At 48.0% G+C, this 17186-nt stretch overlaps 1 long non-coding RNA gene across 1 annotated transcript; it reads left to right on the top strand.

Annotated features, from left to right (window-relative positions):
- The first annotated feature begins 264 nt into the window (after positions 1-264).
- On the top strand, positions 265-10712 carry LOC115072210. The gene is made up of 2 exons (XR_003851278.1): positions 265-504; positions 10433-10712. It is a non-coding gene; the product is annotated as an uncharacterized LOC115072210 (long non-coding RNA).
- The last annotated feature ends 6474 nt before the right edge of the window (positions 10713-17186 follow it).

The following is a 17186-nucleotide window of genomic DNA, read 5'->3' on the forward strand; positions in this document are numbered from 1 at the left end:
GCAGGGTTAGGGAATGTGAGGTGGTAGATTGGGCCTGGAGGCCCAGAGGAGGATAAGAAGGGAGGAGGACTCCCTAGGGTGCAGCCTGGGCAAGGAGGTGGTGGCAAGTGGTCCCTTCACAGAGATGGAGATCGGGTAGGGGGTGCTGTGGGAGGTGTTGGGCTCCCTTGTCTATAGGCTGGAGACATCCAGTAGGATGTGCCTGTGTCTGGCACTGAGGATGAGAGCCCAAATGGAGTGATGGCACAGGACGGGAATGGATGCTATAGATGGAAGATTGGATCAGAGCAAGCAAGACTGAGTGAGAAAAACTGAGGCTAGGATACACAGGCCTGTGTCAGGGAATGGGGAAGCCTCCACAGTTCCTAGGAGGGGAAACCAAAGCGAAGGCCAGAAGGCTCTTGGTGGAGGCAGAGCTAAAGGAAGGCCATGCTGGATGCTATGGAGCAGCTCTGCCCTGTTCCTCCTCCCCAGATGGGTGGACCAGTCTTCCGGAGATCCTTGGTAGGTGGGGTGGGCCAGAGCTGGGGTCTGTACACTCGGCTAGGCCCCATTGGCTGCTGAGGCTGGAGCTGCACAGAGACAGGCCAAGCTGATGCAATGTGAGCCTATCATTGCAGGCCTTGTAGAGGGGATGCAGCTGTGCTGGCTGCTACCCAGCGGTTCCAGCAGGATGGGGGGAAGTGGCTCTTAAAGCATGCTGGCGCCTGGGACTGCTTCCCAGCCCAAAGGCTGTCTGTTCTCAGCAGGGAAACACGCCTTTCATGCGGGTCGCTGCCGAGAGAGAGAGAGAGAGAGAGAGAGAGAGAGAGAGAGAGCTCTCAAACTCATTTTTAACATTTATCTGTGACTTATATGGATCGTATTCATTCATTTAAACTGCAATACCACATCCTGCTGTGGATAAACTACAATGGAGGGGGAGGGGGAGGAAGGAAAATACACCATGAGGAGGGAGCCACAGCTGATGCTGGGCCACAGCTGTTCCCCGTGGCTCAGAACTCTCAGAGCCTGATGGGGAGGCAGAGAAAGGGAGCCTCCTGAAGAGCAGAGCAGGGCCATCTGTGTGGAACTTTGGGAAAGTCCCCATCCCTCTGGGATTCAGGTTCTTCATCTCCTTACTTGGCACAAAATTGTAAATGAGTACTCAGAGGCAGGGGGTGGGGTGGTGGTGGTGTTGGTGTTGGGGTGACTCCCAGAGGGCAGAGGAGACCAGTCTGAGCCCATAAAACAAGAGAAAGGATAGAGACTGCCTCCTCCTCCTCCTCCTCCTCCTCCTCTTCCTTTTTTTAGACAGGGTCTCATGTATCCCAAGCTGGCCTTAAACTCCCTATATAGCAGAGAGTGCCCTTGAACTTCTGCTCCCCCTCCCTCTGCCTCCCAAGTGCTGGGATTGCAGGTGTGCCACCATGCCTAGTTTCTTTTTTCTTTCTTTCTTTCTTTCTTTCTTTCTTTCTTTCTTTCTTTTTTGAGACAGGGTCTCCCTGTAGCTCCAGCTGGCCTGGTATTCACTATATAGACTGGCCTTTGTTTTTGAGACAGGGTCTCCCTGTAGCTCCAGCTGGCCTGGTATTCACTATATAGACTGGCCTCAAACTCAGAGATCCTCCTGCCTCTGTCTCTCGAGTGCTGGGATTAAAGGCAAATGCCATCACGCCTGGCTCAAGATTGCAGGTGTGCCACCATGCCTGGTTTCAAAGGAGCATCATCTGATGCCCATCACTGCCCCCAGCCCTTGTGTGCTCATTCCTTCCCTACTGTGTGGCTGCAGAGGAGACTGCATCTCTAGTAGTCTGGGAATGACAGGTCTGGATTGGGTTCCTCAGCCACACACACCAGAGAGGATATCAGGAGGCTCATGTTGGCACCTGTGTTACCAAGGCTGCTTGTTGGCACTGTCTTTAAATTGATTACTTGGCTAATCCTGCCCAGGCCCCACGCTGGGGCCTTTGAGCTGTTGGGACAATAAGGAAAGGAGAGCTGGACACATGGTGGTTAGGGTTGGAGGAATCTTGAGATACATTTGAGGGGTTAAAGGGTTTTATCAAAGCACAGGAGTTCAGGAACCTATGTGAGACACTGGGAAGGCTTTGGGGAACAGGCAAAGCCTTTGAGTGCTCAGGGCCCACATTTGCCAAAGCCTGGATGATCCTCACCTCTCAAATCACTGTCCCAAGCCCCAGGGTCATTTGTGAAGCCTAGAGAATATTTTTTTTTAAACATTTATATGTGTATATATACACACATATACACAAAAGAACATGTGTGGAGGTCAGAGGAAAACTTACAGGAGTCAGTCTCTCCTTCTAACATATGGGTCTCAGAGCTCAAACTCAGGTTGTCAGACTTGGTGTAAGCACCTTTACCCACTAAGCCATCTCATCAGCCCAATGGTTCTTAAAAGCTTGTCTCCAAGTTGCTCTAAGGGACAATACTAAACAAAACAAACCTACTGGTTTGAAAGGCCTTGTAAGCTGGACTGCTCAGGCACAAGCTCTGTTGCAGCACCAGCTCATCAGGACACATCCCTCCCATACTTTCCATGTCTCTCTCCCTCCTTTCTAGCAGTTCAGAGACCCCCTCCCCTCCCCAGAGCCTGGGGAAGTGGCTCCCCCATTCAGCTGAGGCTCTCCCATGCCCAAGAACTGAGTACATGTGAGCCCCATTAAGTTCTTTATTTATTCTTTCTTTCATGTAGCAAGTACGTTCTGAGGATGTGCTATGGACCAGGTGCTGTTCTACGAACTGGAATGTAAGAGTGAGCAGACCAGCCTTTGCCTGTAAGGCCTCCATGCTGGTTTCAAATCAAGAAACAAACACAATAATGATAACATCAGAGAGAGACAAAGGCACGTGGAAGAGGTGGGAGAAGTCCAAATATCGGACTGCTTGCCATAAACTGAGGACTTCCACAAAACAAATTTATTCTTAAGATTCTATAGGACAGAATATTAAATATGGCTCTCCAGGGGTGAATCTACTTGTATTCGTTATTTTTCTTGTTGCTGTGACAAAAATACCCGGTAGAGGCAACTAAAGAAAGGAAGGATTGGAGCTGGAGAGATTTCTCAGCAGTTAAGAGCACTGGCTGCTCTTGCAGACGACCTGAGTTTGATTCCCAGCACACACATGGCACCTAACAACCATCCATAACTCCAGATCCAGGGGATTCAGCACCTTCTTCTGACCTCCACACCTCCACAGGCACTGCATGACATGGGTGCACTTACATACGTGCAGACAATACATTCATTTGCATAAAATAAAAAATAAAATATTTTAAAAATAATAAAAAAGGGAAGGTTTATTTTGATTCATGGTGTGAGGAGATACAGTTCATCATGGGGGGAAGTCACTGAAGTGGAGGTGTGACACAGCTGTCACACATCTGTGTCTGCAGTCAGAAAGCAGAAAGAGACAAATACAGGTGCTCAGCTCGCTTCCCCTTTCCCTTTTGATTAAGTTCAGGCCTCCAGCCCACAAGGGGGAAACACTGTCATAGACACACCCAGCCCTATATCTCCTAGGCGATTCCAAATCCAGTCAAGTTGGCAGTGCAGTTAACCTCCACCCTGCCCTTCCAGGCCTCTGTGGCTCTGTGGCTCACAGCCTCTGCTTCAGCCTTCAAAGCCAGCAGCATGTTTGTCCAGCCTCCCCTCTCTCTGACTTCTGCTTTCCTAGCTCGTTTTCTCTGACACTCTCTTTTAAGGACTCTTCTGAGCACATTGGTTACCCATCTCAAAATCCAAAACCTAATCACACGTCAACTCCCTTCACCATGCAAGGGACGGAATTTCCAGGCTTCAAAGATGAGGGCACAGGCATCTTTGAAGAGCCTTCATTCTCCTACTAATGAAGCCAATCCTGTGCCGCCCTTGTGGTGGGAGGCCAGCATCCCCAACTGAAACTTGAAAGCTGAAGTGCAAAGGCGCCCAAGGCTAGAGCGACCCAGGCACACTCTAGAAGCCACAATAAGGCCAGCTTTCTAGAAATCAGGCTCTAATCAGCTTGATTTTAATCAACCCATTCATGAGACCTCTGTGCATAGTTGTGGTGTACTCCAGGAACACTAAGCTTCAGGATATTCAAGGAGATTCAAGGTCATGTCCTCCATCCCCTGCTCCTAGCTATCACACTTCATGAGCTCAGAGCAAGAGGCCTGGATGCCTGAAGGGGCCTATGGGTAATCTTCTGGGCCAGGCAGCCAGACTGACTAATGAGGGGCATATCCAGCCCCTGGTACCTGAGTATAATCTTGCTTTCTCTTCCTCAGTGAAGGTCAGTATTGTGTGGATAAGGGAGGATGGGCCAGGAAAGCTGGCCTTGGGCAGTGGTAGGAAGCTTCAATAGCCATATTGTTGGCTCCTGGCTATGGCAAGGGAGGGGGTCAGGGGCTGCTGAATGAGTCATCTGTGTTTTGTGGGTGGAGTGCTCAGGTCAGGGGCTCTCTTCAAGATGTCTCCCACTTCTCATCCTACCTCCAACTTTGCCCAGACCTTGCTTTTTGGTTTGTTGGGCATCTTTCAGGGACCATGGCTACAAATGGCCAGTTCTCTATGACACTGGCTTTTGGATGGTAGCCTTCTCAATTGAGAGTAAGCTCTTCAGATAAACCAGGAACTGTCTGCCTTCATTATCACCAGTACAAGTCAGCAGCCAGCACTAACCTAGAACTGGGCTTAGAGAAAGTACTCCATGTATGCATGCAATGGATGATGGAGAGATGGACACACGGATGCAGGGATAGACACTTGGATGCTGGGATGGATATGTGAATGTAGGGATGGACACATAGATGCAGGGATGGACACAGAGATGCAGGGATGGATACTCGGATGCTGGGATGGACACATGGATGCAGGGATGGACACTCAGATGCGGGGATGAACATGTGAATGCAGGGATGGACACATGGATGCAGGGATGGACACTCAGATGCGGGGATGAACATGTGAATGCAGGGATGGACACGTGGATGCAGGGATGGACGCATGGATGCAGAGATGGATGACACGGTCGCCCTTGCGCCCTGGCACCTCCTCTTTGACCTTTGCACCTGCCTGCCTACTCACTAGCCTCCAGCTTCCTCTGCACTGTTGCCAGTAAATCATTCTAACACACCTTCTAGTAAGAAGCTTTCTGGGGTTTACTGATGCCCTCAGGAGGCAGCCCAGCTCCTGGTCTGGCACCAAAGCCTTATCCTACACCTGCCAGCCTTGCTGGCTCTCCCTCCCCCACTCAGTTCTCTCCTTCCCCTCAAGTACAATGGTGTTCCCAGAATGTTTTTCATCCTGACTCTCCACTTCCACTTGTATGAATCCTTCCATCTCCAGCCTCCTCTGCCAGCTTTGTTCCCTGGGCTTCCCTCACCCCAGCGCCAGCTACAATCCTGTTAGCACACCTGCCTTCCTTTGCATAACCTAAGGCCTCAATGGTAAGAACTGAGCTGACCATACTTCTGTCATCCCCAGAGCCCTGGGAGGGGGGAGAGAATGAGGTGAGGGGACCATCCCCCAAGACAGTGGGCGGGTCCAGAGGCCTGACCAGTGGACATTACTGCCCTCTGGTGGTCATTTTGGGTCACTGTGCCTTTCTCTTGCTTTCCTGTGATTGGGAATATGGTCAGGACCAACCTCATCAGCATCACCTTGGAACTTGTTAGAAGTGAAAATTATTGGGTCACATACCAGACCTATGAACCAGAAAATTAGAGGGTGTGGTCTAATGATCTAGGTGTTAACAAGCCCTCCATATTCCCAGGTGGGAAACCACTCCTAGGAGCCCCAGATAAAGGAGGCGGGTGCTACCTGGTAGCAAGGCTAGAGAAAATACAGGATGCCCAAGTGAGGTTGAATTTCCAAGAAACAATGAAACATTTTGTTGCAAATGTGGTATCAGACATCCAAACTAAAAAAAAAAAAATCATCCATTGTTTATCTGAATTTCACATTTAACTATGTGTTTGATTTTTATTTCTAAAGCTGGCAACCCTGTGCAGGGACTTTCTTGTACTGGTGTCATTCTCTACCGTCACCATCTTGAATTATTTTTTATTTTACAATTTATTTTATTTATTATTAGTCTCTCTGTGTCTACCTGTCTGTCTCTCTCTTGGCTCTGGGGGTGGTGGTAGTGGCATATGCATGTCATAGAGAATGTGTGGGGGAAGTCAGAGGACAATTTCAGGAGTCTGTTCTGTTCTTCCACCATGGGTTCTGAGGATCAAACTCAGGTTTGCACAGCAAGCACTTTTACCAGCGGAGCCATCTTATCAGCCCCCATCTTGAATCCTTTTTTTTTTTAAGATTTAAAAAATTGGTTTAAATTATGTGTGTGTGTATGTGTATGTGTGATTATGTGCATATGAATCTGGGTGCCCGAGGAGGTCAGAAGAGGGTGCTGGATTTACAGGTGGTTGTGAACTGCCTGACATGGGTGCTGGGAACCAAACTCAGGGTCCTTGGAAGAGCAGTAAGTACTCTTAACCACTGAGTCATTTCTCTCGCTCCCATCTTAAATTTTAATAGTTACTTTTGTTTGTTTGTTTGTTTGAGACAAGATCTTCCCGTAACCTTATCTGGTCTGGAACTTGATATGTAGACCAGATTGGTCCCGATCTCATAGAGATCCACTTCCCTCTGCCTCCAGAGTGCACAGGCATGCACACCTGGCCTTCATAGTTATTTTTAAGTCGGGCATGGTGGCCTACTCCTGGAATCCCAACTTTTGTGGAGGTGGAGGCAGGATGACTGAGCATTCGAGACCAGCCTGGCATACATTGGGAGTCCCAGGTCAGTCTCAACTATGTAGGGAAACCCTGTCTCACAATCAGTAATTTTTTAAACAAGAAGCCCGCATTTCCACTTTGTGCTGGGTTCTGTAGGACACAGCTGGTCCTAGTAAACCAGGTGTGTTCACCAGAAATAAAAATTGAACACCTCGTTCATTTTAAGTCCCTCACAATGTCTCATCCAGAGTACTAGGGAACTGACGCTTAAAAGCAGGAGGTCTGGGACCCTCCTCAGCTGAGCTATGCCTTCCCATTTTCTGCTCAGCTCAGCTCACTCACTTCCCACCTTCCTCCCTTTGCCCTGACTGCAGTTCCTACCTCAGCACCTCTGTTCCTGTTCTTCCTAGTCCACCATCCACATACTAAAATGAAGTTCCATATCACCTGTTCTAAGCTTTTCTCCTTGCACCCTTTGCTGTGGCTTGTAGGACGATCAGTGGCCCCTTCACAGAGCACTTTCCATCATCTTCCCACATCATTCAAACAATCAGCCTCTGGCAATACCTCACTGTATGCTGTGGGCAAGATCTGCCTTCAGCTCATGGAAGAAGAGCTGAGTTAATACCCAACTGTGGAATGATTTTCTGAGCACCTACTATGTGCCCAGCACTGTCTCTGCCTCCCAATTGCTGGGATTAAAGGCATGCATGTGCCACCATGCCCTGTTCAAGCCTCATTTTTCTTAATGCTTCAATCTCTAGCCAGAGTCCAGAGGCTCCTAGTAAAGTATGGCGGCAAATGACTGGGAACCAGCAGGTTGTGGCTGTCTGTGAGAACTGTGGCAGGTCCTGACTAGGCCACAGCTCAGGTCCATCTGATTGATTTGCCCAGAAATACCAGATATGGGACTTTTAAGACTGAAATGGGAATAGTCCTGAGAGAGAGTCCCGACAAGGGAACAGAGGGTCGCCTTGCAACAGTTATCAGGCAACATTCCGCTGCCTGGTGGAGGGGTGGAGACTTCAGGACCATGGGTGAAGGACAACTGGAAAGAGCAAGGGATGTCAGTGGGTCCAGGCCCATTGGTGACATGCGCAAGTTGGCCTGGGTGTGATAGCCTTAGGCATCATAAAAACAGCAGGGCCCAGGTCAGGCATGGTGGTGCACGCCTTTAGTGCTAGCACTTGGGAGGGGAGGCAGAGGCAGGCGGATCTAAGTGAGTTCAAGGCCAGCCTTGTCTACATTGTGAGTTCCAGGCCAGCTCGGGCTACAGGGAGACCCTGTCTCAAAAAAAAAAAAAAAAAAAAAAGAAAAAGAAAAAAAAAAGTAGGGCCCAGCCATGAGAGTAACCAGGGTTTGATCCCATTTCATAGTGGGTGAACAGCCTTGGGTCACTTGCCTAACATCTCTGAGCCGCTTTCATTTCCTCTTTAAAATGAGATCACATCCACTTGGCAGGGATGTTGCAAGGATGACAATGAGACAACTCAGGAAGGGTAAAGCATTACTATAGGGTTCAATTGTAGGAGAACCCCAGAATAACAGTGGCTAGAATAAGGAGGTTCCTTATGGATAAATAACTGCAAATAGATGGTCCAGGGGTGATGTGGGGGCTCTTTCATTAATCCCTTAGCATTTAGGCACCTTCTAGCTCCTGGCTTCTACATCCTGAGGGTGTGGACCTTGTCTCCAAAGACCAAGATGACAACCAAAGCTCAAGCCATCATATCCATCTTCCTGATTGCAGACAGAAAAAGGACCAAATATGTGCATGCCTGTCTCTCTAAGGGCACTTGCTTACAAAGCAATTCTCCTTACATTCCGTTCATTCTAACTCTGGTCCTGGAACCACAGATAGCTGCAAGAGTCTGTGGAATGTTCTCTCTCTCTCTCTCTCTCTCTCTCTCTCTCTCTCTCTCTCTCAGACTGTTGTTTTGGTCTTCCAGACAGGGTCTTCCTGTAGCCACAGCTGGCCTGGAACTCTCTATATAGACCAGGCTGGCCTTCATCTCACAGAGATCTGCCTGCCTCTACCTTCTACATGCTGGGATTAAAGGCATGTGTTACCACACCTGGTTGTACTCTTTGATTAAGCTCAGGAACAAATTGGGAGTGCTGTCACCATGGAGGAAGGAGGGTATGGACATCGGAAGTGCATAGCACAGAGCCTGGATCACTTCAGAAGCATGCAGCAAATGTGAACTTCTTTTCCCTTTAGCATTTGCTGACCTTCTCCCAATGTATGAAAGTCAGTGGCTATGTGTCTGAAACCAGCATACTCTATCCTGGGTGCCTAGAAGGAGAGAAGGGACAGGGGAACGGAGCTAAGACTAGGAAATAAGGGGCAGGGGCATCTCTGGCTCATAATATCCCAAGGCTCAGCATGTGCTAATCCAAATCTGAAGGGCCATTCTGAGCTCTCAGCTCAGCCATGGGGTGGGGGGTAGGGGATGGTGTCGGGGGTGTAGAATGGAGATAAGTGGATCCCTGGGCCTGGATGACCAGCCAGCCTAGCCTATTTGATGAGCTCTAGGCCAAGTGAGAGACCCTGCCTCAAAACACAAGGTGGATGGCGCCTATGAACACCACCAGAGTTTCTCTTCTGGCCCTCCACAGGCAGAGAGTTTCTCTTCTGGCCCTCCACAGGCAGAGAGTTTCTCTTCTGGCCCTCCACAGGCAGAGAGTTTCTCTTCTGGCCCTCCACAGGCAGAGAGTTTCTCTTCTGGCCCTCCACAGGCAGAGAGTTTCTCTTCTGGCCCTCCACAGGCAGAGAGTTTCTCTTCTGGCCCTCCACAGGCAGAGAGTTTCTCTTCTGGCCCTCCACAGGCAGAGAGTTTCTCTTCTGGCCCTCCACAGGCAGAGAGTTTCTCTTCTGGCCCTCCACAGGCAGAGAGTTTCTCTTCTGGCCCTCCACAGGCAGAGAGTTTCTCTTCTGGCCCTTCACACACGTGCAGCTTCCCCCCAGTCCTATGCTACTTCTGAAAGACATCCAAGGATCTTGACTACCTGACCCATCATCCCCACTGTCTGATCTGAGCCACTGACCACCAACCCCTGCTGTACCCCATCTTCCTGCTTTCTGCCTCACCCCTTGTTCTAACCCTTCAGTCAACTATAACACCCTCTTGTCTTGAACTCTGTCAAACTGAGAAAAAGTCATGCTCCCGCCATAGCCTCCACGAGCTGGCCTCTGTGACCATCGAGGCAGACCTTTCATCTCACTGACCTCACTAGTCACTCCCTCCCTTCTAGTCCTGTGGACTCAGCAGGCGTGACTGCCTCAGGCCTTTGTTTCTGTCCTTTCCTTCAATGTTTACTTGAATGTCATCTTTCCACTGCACCTGAGTGGACGAAGGCAGAGCTCCCCACTGTGGCAGTGCAACAGTAACGCTGGCACAGAGGAATCACTCATGATAAACTCAAAGATGAGGAAAAGGAAGGAAGCAGTGGATAAGCAAATGAATAGCTCTTCCCATCTATTCTAGTTTGGTCTCTGTTGCCCTGATAAAACACTGACCAAAATCAATTTGGCAGGGGGGAGGGGATAATTTGGCTTACAGGTTACAGTTCATCATCAAGGAAAACCAGGGCAGGAGCTCAAGGCAGGAACCTGGAGGCAGACACTGAAGCACAGACCAGCCAGGAATGCTGCTTACTGACTTGCTCCTTTTAACCGGCCTACCTATCTTCCTTATTATACAGTGTCGGTCCACCTGCCCTGGGATGGCCCCACCCACAGTTGGCTGGGTGTCCCCACATCAATCAACAATCAAGAAAAAGGCTGGCGAGATGGCTTCACAGTTAAGAGGGCTGGATGATCTTGCAAAGGACCCTGATTTGGTTCCCACGTGGCGGCTAATAACTGTCCTTAACCCCAGGGGATCTCTTCTGGCCTCCACAGTCACCAGGTATGCATGAGGTGCACTAACATACATGCAGGCAAAACACTCATACACACAAAAAATAAAATCTTAAAAAAAAATTCAAGGTCATCTTAGCTACATATCAAGTTCAAGGCCAGCTTGGAATACACAAGCCCTGTCTCATAAAGGGCTGTCAAGACAGTTCAGAGGATAAGAGTGCTTAACACCAAGCCTGATGATCTGTGTTTGATCCCCAGGACACACAGGAAGGAGAGAACAGACTCCTGCAAGTTGCTCTCTGATCTCCATACATGAGCCATGGTATGTGCACCACCCACCCCTGACAAATAAAGAAATGTGCTAAGAAAACTACTTCTATTTACTTTTTTTTCCTGTAGCCCTAGCTGACCTGGACCTCACTATGTAGACCAGGCTGGCCTTGAACTTACAGAGATTTGCCTGCCTATATTTATTTTTTAAAAAGAATAAATAAATACTAAAGGGCAAGAGACATTTCTTCAAAGATGATATAATGATTGCCAAATAAGCACATGAAAAGATACAAATCAAAACCAGAGTGAGGTAGTACTTCACACCCACAAGGGTCATTACTATGAAAAAAGCAGAAAATACTGTAGTGAGGATATGGAGAAACTGGATTCCTTGTACACCATTGGCAGAAATGTAAAATGGATACAGCTGCTGTGGAAAACAATACAGTGGTTCCTTCAAAAGTTGAAAATAGAGGTGTATTAGTTATTTTCCTATTGCTGTGACAAAACACTGTAACCAAGGGACCATTTAGAAGGAAGAGTTTATTTGGCTTACAGAAATCTCTCAGTGGTTAAGAGCACTGGCTGCTCTTGCAGAGGACCTGGGTTCAGTTCCCAGAACCCACATTGTGGCTAACGACCGTCCATAACTCCAGGTCCAGGGGAACTGATGCCCTCTCTGGCCTCTGCAGGCACTGCACACATGAGTGCATTTGCATACTTATAGGCAAAACACTTATACACATACAAAAATTAAAAACAGAATTAGCCATACGATCCAGCAATTCTGGGCTAGTGGGATGGTTCAGTAGGTAAAGGTGCTTGCTGCAAAACCTGATAAATCTGAGTTCAGTCCCTGGGACCCACATGGTAAAAGGAAAGAACCAACTCCTGAAAATTGTCCTCTCCCTCCACATAGGTGCCTAGCACTTGCAGGCCCACATACATACACAGACACAGGCACACATATAGACACACATAGACACACAGACACACAGATATGCACACACTAAATGTAAAAAACATCCAGCAATTCCACTTATGACCATATCCTCAAAGAACTAGAAGCAGAGTCTTTCAGTAGTATTTGCACACAAGTATCAACACTGTTCACAATGAGTAGAGAAGGGGCGGGAGTGAGCCAGATGAGTGGGTAAGGAAAAGGGGGACATACATACAATGGAACATTCTTTAGCATTAAAAAGGAAGGAAATACAAACACACGCCACAACTTAGACAAACCTTGAGTGAAATATGCCAGACACAAAGGACAGATCGTGAGAGATTCTTCCTAGATGAGGCACTCAGAGTAGGAGAAGGCAGACAGGAAACAGAACAGTGGTTCTCAAGAGCTGGGGAGCAGGGTGGGGAGTCCCTGCATAATGTGTACAGTTTCATTTTGGCAAGATGAAAACGATCAGTGCCCACTATACATTCCACAGCAGACATTGTAGGGTTGTCTGTGAGGTTTAAGGTTTTTGTTTTTTTTTTGTCTTGAAACAGGGTCTCCATGTAGCTTCAGCTGGCCTGGACCTCACTACATAGACCAGGGTGGTCTCAATCTCACAGAGATCTGTCTGCCTGGTTTTAAGATCTTTTAAAATTTTTTTCATTTATTCATCCTATTTGTGTGTGTGTGTGTGTGTGTGTGTGTGTGTGTGTGTGTATGTACCAGTGTGCACACATGCCTTAGTACTTGTATGGAGGTCAAAGGACAACTTGGAGTCATTTCTCTCCTTCTACCATGTGGGTTTCAGGGACTGAACTCAGGTCATCAGGCATGGTGGCAAGCACCTTTACCTGCTGAGCTATCTTGCCAGCCCTCAAGTTCTTTTCACAATAATATGACATGAAAGCGTCATTCAAAGTCAGGTCTGTACAGGTCTGTAATTCCCACATGTGAAAGGGAGGCTGAGGCAGGAGAATGGTGTTTCGAGGATAGCCTGGGCTGCATAGCAAGATCCTATGTCATAAAAAAGAAAGGAAAGAAAACAAAAACACCATTTTCTTTTGTCAGTGGGATGTGTTTCCCTGACTGTACAGGAGCAACTGTGCTGGAAGTCATCACATGCCACCCCTTCCTGCTCCCCGCCCTTTTTTGTTTCACTGCCCTTTCAGTGGGTCTTTAATACATATTCTCCTCACTTCCTCCTTCTCCCTCTGTTGCTACAATGGAACCCAGAACCTTGAACATGCTAAGCCCTTGCTCTATCACTGAGCTACCCCCAGCCCCACAGCATGGGATATATCACAAAGGACTTTTCACCACACAGGATGCATTATGACGACTGTCTTTAGGAAAAGCGTTCCTGTAGTTGTTTGAACTGTGAGCTGAACTGGTCACATTTTTCATGGCATGCTATTTTCACTTAAAAGAAATACTGACAATTGAATTACAGCTATAAAGATTTAAGTGTCTGGCACACATATTCTCAAAAATGAATGAAGTGCATCTGTCATGTTTCCAGCAAAGTGATAGCACTTCTTGCTAATGATAAAATTCAAGCTTTCAAGTAAAAATCAGAATTTGGGGAAACGTGTTACTGCTGTGAGCTTGGTGGCTTTCAGTGAGGTGTATGGTGATATGCAGTGAATAGGATTTTGTAAAACAGTATATACTTCAATATTTGGAAGACCTGCATTTCTTCCCAAAGGACCAATGCCTGATGTTTTAACATCATACTTGGATAAAAGATACAAAGTACAATAGCGGGCTGGAGAGATGGCTCAGTTGTTAAGAGCACTTGCTGCTCTTGCAGAGAACCTGAGTTCAGTTCCTAACACTCACTTCACATAGCAGCTTACAACTGCCTGTAACTCCAGCTCCAGGGGGTCTGATGCCCTCTTCTGGCCTCCCTGGACACTGACATGCATGAGCACATACACTCATAAGACACACACACATAAACAAATTTTAAAGATAAATCTTGGGCTAGAGAGATTGCTCAGAGGTTAAGAGAATGTACTGCTCTTGCAGAGGACCCAGTTTGTGTTCCCAGCACTCACATCAGGCAGCTCACAACAACCCATAACTTCAGCTCCAAGAGATCTGATGCCTTTGGCCTCCTGGGGTACATGTGGACATAACTACACACAGATGATACACACACATAATTAAAAATAAAATAAAAAATAAGAAAATAAGTCTTAAAAACAACAGTGCAGTAGAGTCGGATTTTGATGCAGTGGAAGTTTCACTAATATACTTTTGACTGTAATCACCACTAACTTCAAGATATGGCCTTTACTGGAGTTCTGGTTAGTATGTAAAAGGAACAGTCACAGTTGTTTGAAAAGATGAGACTCCTTTTCCAAGTATACTCTGGAAACCTGTATTTTTTCGTCAGCTTCAAAAAGACAAAATACAGGTTTAGACTGGATGTGGATGATGGGAATCCAGCTGTCTTCTGTTGAACTAAGCATTTTGGAAATTTGTCATCATACAAAAAAAGTCACTCTTCTTACTTTGAAAAAAAATTATTTTGTTCCAGGTGTGGTGATGTATGCCTTTAAATCCCAGCACTTGGGGGAGGGGGAGTATAAGCAGGTGATCTCTGTGAGATCGAGATCAGGCTGGTCGATGTATCAAGTTTCAGGCCAGGTGGGGCTGCAGGGAGACCCTGTCTGTAAAACAAACAAACAAAAATATTTATTTTGTGCATATGCACACGCACTCTTGCAACACTGCACATGGGGAGGTCAGAGGACAACTTGTCGGAGTCAGTTCTCTCTTTCCACCACGTGGGTCCTAGGGATTGAGCTCAGGTTGCCAGGTTTGACAGCAAGCATCTTAACCCATTCAGTCATCTCACTGGCTTCAAATATGTTGTTACACTGACAATCATGATTGTTCATTATTTGAAATTACATAAAGATTAAAATGTGTCCATTTTAATATGAATGTAAATGTCAGTATATATAAACCCACTAATCAGGGTTCACTGGAATTCTCAAGATTTTGGGGTGTGATAGAGATCCTGAAACCAAAACTTTGAGAACCAGCAGGCACATGAACTTATATTGCAGTAACCATTATTAGGCAGCAGGTGGCAGCAGAGGCAGCCAAATGAAAGCAACTGCATTCTACAGTCAAGTCATTACACACCTGCTGTGTGTGACCCATGCCCTATGCTGGGGACTCTAAAGTAGGTCTGACAAGGAATCTTGTCCAGGGACTAACAGCCCTGTAATTAGTTCAAAGTAACGCTTGCTCTGATGAGTGGCCAAGGGTGCTGGGGAAAGGTCAGTCAGTGTATGGTCAGGATCCCTGGGCCAGGATGGCAGTCAGAGAGGAACCTAAGGTCCCTAAGCTTTCCAGGTGAGTGTGAGTAGGGATCCAGAAGGAGAAGAGGGAGCCAGGCTTCATTAACCTGACACAGACTTCCCAAAGACACCTGACTCTGTCCCAAGACACAAGGGGTCCTATCGATCCTCCTCACCTGTCCTTGTCTCCTCTTTGGTCCTCCATCTCTGAACAACGCTGCCCTAGTACTGCCTCTCTTCAGTGCCAGGTCAACTTCCTACCCCAACCTCCTCTGTCACACAGTGTCCAGCTTTCAGTCCTCCACCTCTGCCTCTTCCTCCAGCTCCATCCTAACATGCAGTCCTTTGTCAGCTGCTCTGGAAGGGCTGTCCCATCACCAAGCACTCCTCTGTTCCCACCTCAGTCTCCACTCACATCCTTCTCTCTCATCACCCACGGTCCTGACAGCCCACCCAGGATGTTTCATCCCGGACTTCCTTAGCCCCTTCCTATACTTCCTTCCTCTTCCCTGAGTGAAACTCTCCACTGCCCTTCCCTGCTGGTTTTCCTGCTTCACCTTTGGTGAACCCTCCAACCTTGCTCTCATCCCAAAAGCTGTCCATCCCCACCCAAGGCTGTAGCTCTGAGGCTTGGCCTGTCTCCTGAGCTTCAGGTCCATAGACCCCATGTCTCTCAAAGCCCCTCAAAGTCACCTGACACTGGGCCTGCCACCTACCAGCTCTCCACCCAGTGAGGTGGCACCATCACCCAGCTAAACTCTGAAGGTCACCTGAGATCCTTCTATCTTGGCCTCTTTCAAATGTTCCTGGATACCTCCATCCACTGGGGCCACAGCCAGGTTTGGGCCAGGCCCTCAGCTCTCCTCATCACCTGTTCTCTTAAGACACCCCTACTGTTTCCTTACCTCAGTCTCTCCTCCAAGATAGTCAAGCCACCTCTGTGGCCCCCTGTGCTCTCAGCATGGCAGCCCAATATATTCCCCTGCCCACCTCTTCAGCCACTCATCTTCTGATCTTCCTCAGTGCCATAGAACTGACCTTGTGACCCCGCCCTATCCAGGCCATCTGATCGCTGTTTGAGCACTAGACCTCCCCACCTTTAAGTGGGCCATTTTTTTTAACCTCTGCCTTCAGGGAAGCTGAGGCACTAAGGGATCATGGCTGGGCTGTGGGTCTGGCTCCCAAACCCGCAGCATCACTCTCCACAATATTTCCACCCCAGGCAACTAATGGTGCCTTCTGCGCCCCCAGTAAAATGTCCAGTTCTTGTTCAACACACCCTCTTACTCAGATCCACCAGCCTTTAAGGTAGGCCAGGGCTCAGATGCTTGCATGCCTGGTGTTCCCTACCCCTCTCAGTTTCTCTCCCTGATCTTTGGCAGTAAATTGGGCTGTGAAGTTTTCCATGGGTGTGCTGGGTGTGTATAACACCAGCCCCTACGGTTCTATTTTTCACAGACTGTGGTGCCAAGGCTACAGAGTTATAGTGGGGGCACAGAGGGTCAGGGAGGTGGTAAGGCAGGCTGGGGGCCCTCAGAGGCCCTAGTGCTGTGTATGGGTGAAGTAGGGACTGTCCAAGTGAAGCCTTCTACTTCCCTTCAGTGAGCTACACACAGACATACACATCCATGAAGGCCCCACGTGGAGCTCACCATCTATCAACATGCCTAAGAAAAATGAACTCACTTGATTCCTTGAAATATCCTATGAGGTAAGTCCCCATCTTACAGATACGGAAACAGAGAGATCACAGAGTTAATACAGGCAGAGTCAGGAATCCAGCTCTGGCATCTGGCTCCAGGGTCTATGCCCTAACTGTGCCACCACACGACCTTGGTTTCTTGTCTTGATTCATTCCTGCTCTACAGATGCATCTACTTTCCACCCTTCATCTTCTAGTTCCCATGTTCATGTCTCTAGGACTAGTGTCCTTCTTTGTCTTGAACAGTCCTGCATGTCTTTAGGTACTGTATTATTTACTTTTCTTGAGCTGTGACAAAATACCTGATGAAAGCAACTTAAGGAAGGAAGGGTTCATCCTGGCTCACAGTATAAGGG

The sequence above is a fragment of the Nannospalax galili genome, unplaced genomic scaffold, assembly GCF_000622305.1.
Source record: "Nannospalax galili isolate Female #2095 unplaced genomic scaffold, S.galili_v1.0 scaffold278, whole genome shotgun sequence".
NCBI lineage: Eukaryota > Metazoa > Chordata > Mammalia > Rodentia > Spalacidae > Nannospalax > Nannospalax galili.